Genomic DNA, 5,813 nt, shown 5'->3' on the forward strand with positions numbered 1-5,813 from the left:
CCGTGGGAAAGTAATACCAGAGACGAGAGTACATAATCTGCCGTACGAAGTGAAATTAGAGGTATGTATTAGTTATGAGATAAATGAATAGTTCAATAATAATGTAAAAAAATATATTTTCAGGAACTTTGCGTCTATACATGCAAAACAGAAATGGAAAATGTAGATGTATCTCCTTATGTTAGACTGCTTGCCACCAATAAAATGAGCACTGCAGATCCGAGTGTTCTTATTCGGCTGCCACGGCTTGACATCTGGTGTACTATAAAAATAAAACATTTAAGAAAATCTGACGTTTGTATATTTTCAATACGTTAATTCTTTATATCAAATTGTTATAATATTACTTACATTCTTCTGACAGCTTTCTTCCACTCTTTTCTCTTGCTAATTTCCCAATTTCGTCTCGGAAACGAATAAAAAGTTAACTCTGGATTTTTCGATTGGGTATTTTTGCAATCCACGACACAACAGTACCTCGTACCACCCATTTTTTGTTTATTTCGGAGAGCACTTTTTAATTGAATTGATACATAAACCGTACAGCTGACCGCACTCGCAACGTCCACGTGTTGCCTGAATCTGCCACCGAGCCGCGCCACTAGAGTTATCCAAGAGGCGTATTAATGTGATTTACATTATTTTAGCCATTTAGAACTCACTTTTTCAACTCACTTGAAAATTTTTGAAATTGTACTCTTTCTAGCAAATTTTTCTCGCTCTAATATGGATATGATTCTTTCATATCATCAAAAATGAACGGCTGGGCCGTTCTAAATAGCTAAAATAATGTAAATCACATTAATAGCCACATATAGATGTCTCAACGTGTGCACATGTCAACAAGTCTCACACACAAGTCGTAAATGCGTCTCTCGCGACGAATTTCAAATATATATATGAGGTATTCCATGCCAACTGAGAGGACATTTTGCCTGAACTCCGCCAATTTGCTTTATTATTTTTTATATCATTCTACAACCTAAAAAAAGCACTCACAACTTTTTTTAGATTTTTCGTTCAAACCATTCTTTTTTAAAAAATGTTACAAACATAACATATGTTTTGTATACGTACAAAATAAGAAAAATTATTCCTCTAAAAAAATATTTAAAAAAATATAAAAAATGAATTCTCCACTCTGAACTATGGCTCAAAATGTTTGTTTTGGGACTTAGAAATTATGTTAATTTTTGTAAAAAAATAATGTATGGCGTTTTCTTTAGGACCATAAAAGGGTTTGTAACATTTTTTAAAAAAGAGTGGTTGGGTCGAAAAATCTGAGAAAAAATGGGGAGTGCTTTTTTTAGGTTGTAGAATCATATAAAAAATAATAAAGCAAATTGGCGAGGGTCAGGGAAAATGTCCTCTCAGTTGGCATGGAATATCTCATAATATATTCAAAGGCACACGAAAATAAAACAATTTCGATTACAGGTGATGAGAGAAATTAATGACACTGTAGTCAGGGCGGCTAGTTGGTCTAGTGAAGTAAGTCTCCGGTAAAGCATCTCTAGATACCACGTTCGATTCCTGGTTCCGTCGTTAATTTTTCAACTCACCTGAACATTTTCGAAATTGTACTCTTTCTTGTTTAAAAGTAGCGTGTAGTTGCCACAAAGAGAGATCGAAAGAGGGGATCTCGAGCGCTTCACAGCCAATTATTGGCTTTATTGAGCAGCAGATGTTCCAAATGTTTGTGGAAGTGGCAGTCAGATAGCATCCCCCCTTTCCAAGTATACGAGTACAAGAGCCCAGCAGTGACGCATTTGCTCAGTTAGAAACCAGCAGTCAAAGTATGGAGCCGTATACCTGTGCAGAACGCCTGCTGTGCCTATGGAGCGTCAAGCCTTGTACCGTTGGAATATGCGTTGTTGTATCAAAATAAATCGGTTTGGGATAGTTTCTGTTATTGATACAATATTTATTCAGTAATATTATTGAATTATTATCATGGATGATGACTCGGAATACGAAGACTGGCTACCAAGCCAAGTCCTAGGAGATGAAACGGCACTGGATGTTGTAACCGACGAGGCGTTCTCAGAAGAGCAAAAGAACAGCAGTGAGTCAGAAGAGAGTGAGAGCGAGAACGAGGATACAGCTTCAGGTACATCTATGAGAGGGGACGAAGCAGGTATTGAAAATTACAATACATACGTTGCCAGGGACAAAACTGTGTGGAATAAGAATCCGCCCGAAATTCGTCAAACTCCTTCCCACAACGCATTGCTGCAAAGAAGTGGTCCATACAGATGTACAGAAACATTGTCGATAGCGGACACATTCAAGAAAATTATTACATTTGAGATGATCCGTCTCATTATTCGCTACACGAATCAAAAAGCTAAGGAAGTTTATAAAAGATACAACGCAAAGAATCCCGATTCGACTCGATCGTGGCGGCTGGTACCTACGCAAGAAATGTATGCTTTTATTGGAATTTTGTTCGATAATTCTAATACGCGTGAGGAACGAACACGATAGGATAAAGCTGAATCTATTCGTGATTTATGGATAATGTTCAATTCAAATTTGAGTAAATTGTATAAACTAACAGAAAATTTAACCATTGATGAGCAGCTTTATCCTTATCGCGGACACACGACGTTCACTCAGTATGTTCCCTCTATGCTGGTTAAATACGGCATCAAAGTATGGTGGATTTACAACGCAGAAAATTCATATCCTTTGTCAGGAATTATATATACAGGTAAAGTTAGCAACGTTTGTAAAAAGAATCGAGAAGAGAGAATTGTGAAAGAACTTGCAGCTCCATTCGAAGGGAGCGGCCGAAATGCTACGATTGACAATTATTTCGCTTCTCTACCTCTCGCTAACCACTTATTGTCTTCGAAACTGACAATTAGCGGTACTTTGAGAAAAATCAAACCGTATATCCCTAAAGCAATGGTTGTTAATAAATCTAGAGCAGAATTCTCTTCTCTCTTTGCTTTTCACGAACGCAACGTTGCACTTTGCTCTTACGTGTAAAAAAAAAAAAAAAACTGCAATTATACTTTCTACATTGCATTGCGATACTGCTGTCAACAACTATGCAAAAAGAAAACCTCATATGATTGAATATTATAATAAATATAAGGTCGGCGTCGACACAATGGACCAAATGGTAACAGGATACACCACGCATAGGCGCACTCAGAGGTGGCCTCTTGCATTTTTCTTCAACATCATTGATGTGGCGTTCCTGCAGCATATAATAATTGATTATGAAAATAATAGTATCCTCAAGAGAATAACGAATGAGCGTCGTACTTTCTTGCGCCAATTGAGCGAAGAACTTGCCAAACCACAGATTGAGGATTGCTCTTTGAATAATCAAATCACGCGAAATCATTCATCGGGACTCGCGATCGAAAGCATGGTAGGATCCCCGATCACTGCTTCCACTTCTGCTACATGAGAAGCTGAAACTCGTGATAGGTCTGGCAGAAAAATAGTTACCGGTTCATGCCATATTTGTTATGAATTAACCGTAAAAAGGCGTAGGAAAACACGTACAAGCTGAAAAAATTGCGAGAAACCTGTGTGCGATGAGCACTCAGTAACAAAAGTTACATGTATACTGCGAGAAATGTTTGAATTTTGAAGTGAAAACTTCTTCAGCGCGCGAGTGATTTGAAACTCGATGAAACTCGATGAAACGACTATCGATGTAACGAAATGTAATGAAAACTTTTTCGGCACGGTAGTGATTTGAATCTCGATGAAACGAAATAACAAATAAACCCTATAATTATTCCACTTCTGATACTGCACTCTCCTCATTCTCTCGCAGTTTAGTTTCTGAAGATCTCACTTCTACCACGTGTGAACTGCACACATGTTTCTTTTAATTATATTTACACTATAAATTATTGTATTTGGTTATTTATCAACCAATATTACCCTAAAGGAACATTTATAAATATTAACATTGATTTACAGATGAATATATCAAATTTTTCACTAGTGGGTACCCGGGTACCCTTGGTGCTCCTTGGGACTAACCGTACTTCAAATTCATTTATTTACTGTGAAAAGTTTGTTTTTTCGAAATATAGCTATGGGATGCTTAAACAATGTATTTAATATTGATAAATAATTTTTATGATACTTCAGGATATAGCTGCACTTGAGCAGAATAAGCCATAAAAATTTCAGCTTGATACGTGTAACGGTTTTTTTTTTTTAGAATGTCAGCCAGGTCAAAAAACGTTGTTTCGAGAAAAACGGGATTTACTTTTTTTCCTTAAAATATATGTCCCAAAAATTGAAAAAACAACCTCTTACCCTCAATCAGCGATCCCTGATCCATATATTAAACACACGCTCGAGACTCTTCCATTGTTTCGCATTTTTCGACCTGTTCTCGAACTTCCTGACCGGAATAATAGTCTCTGTAGCATTTCTACGTATATTTAGTACAAAAATCGTTTGTTTTTAGATGATCGATTTTTAAAAAAAAAATGCTGTCAGACTACGCCCTTGAAGCAGAATTTGAGAAGTGTTACATTCATCTGCCATATTTTTTTTTTGACCACATGAAATTGGACGCATGTATAATTGAAACTGAACGACTGCGTCGATACTTTTTCATTTCCCTCCATCCCACTCTTTCCTGTCTGTTTTCTCCCTTTCGTTATTGAATAAACTTAATCAAAGCGTCGCTGGGTGCGGCAATAGCTATAGAAACGCCCGCCGGAAGCTGGAAGATTCATCTGTGGTACTCTGAAGCAGCACAGCACGACTCAAGAATTGACGAAGGTCGTGGACGTTCATAAGATTAGTTTCGAGCGGTTCAGCCAAGACGGTGGAGACGGCCTTTGGGTGGAGTTGATGGGGAAGTAAAAAGGGTGGTAAAATGTATAGGGACAACAGGACTGGGCAGAAAGCCTCCCTTTTCTCCCCTTTTCCGTCTCCCGGGAAACTGCGGTGTGTTACGCCTCATTCCCTACATTTTCACCTTCTTCGACGAGGATTAGCCTTGTCAAGGGTGGCATTTGATCTCCGCAAAATTTAATATCATCGGTGCTTAGAATTACGCATCTTAATCGCAATCTCAGTTTTTCATGCCTCTGAAAACGTGGTAAATATAAAAATATTGTACAGGGTACTTTTTGCTTGAATTTATTTTCGTGATACATTTATTTATTGTACTTTGTTGACAGTCACATCGGACTATATAAAGGAGTGACGCCGATCTTGTATACACAATCTTTCTTTCCCAATTTTTCCGTAGACTTATTTTCAAGCTAAATATTGAAAAAGTTTTCAAAGCCAAAAGGGCGTATATCTCAGTTTAAAGCCAAAAGGGCGCATACTTTTTTTCAATATTTAACTTGAAAACAAGCCTTCGGAATGATTGGCAAGGAAACAAAACTTATACGCTCTTTTGGCTTTAGATAGCTCTCTAAAATCAAAAGGGCGTTCACGTAAGTATAAGACTTGGTCTACATTACAAGTCGTTACAAATATTTATTAAATTTCAATCGAGCTAAAACTGATTTCATCCCTTAGTCACAGTTCCTCAGTAGGTAAGAATCTTTCGAGTCTGGGGGGATTACGTGTGAATACTCGTATATTATGAGTAATGATGTAGATTTCAGAGCCTTACAAACGTACTGCGATCTTAAATAACCTGCATGTTTTTTAACCAAGTTATTTATGAGCTCAGTGCTAGATAGTTGACGAGTATCTTTCCACATTTCTAATTCCTCAATTGATTTGAAAAAGTTTTGCTTAATGAAAGATATCCAATTGTATTTACTCAAACAGTTCTCTTTATTTGATATTTCTACCAATTTTGAAAA

This window comes from Neodiprion lecontei, chromosome 7 (assembly GCF_021901455.1).
Source record: "Neodiprion lecontei isolate iyNeoLeco1 chromosome 7, iyNeoLeco1.1, whole genome shotgun sequence".
Classification (NCBI taxonomy): Eukaryota; Metazoa; Arthropoda; class Insecta; order Hymenoptera; family Diprionidae; genus Neodiprion; species Neodiprion lecontei.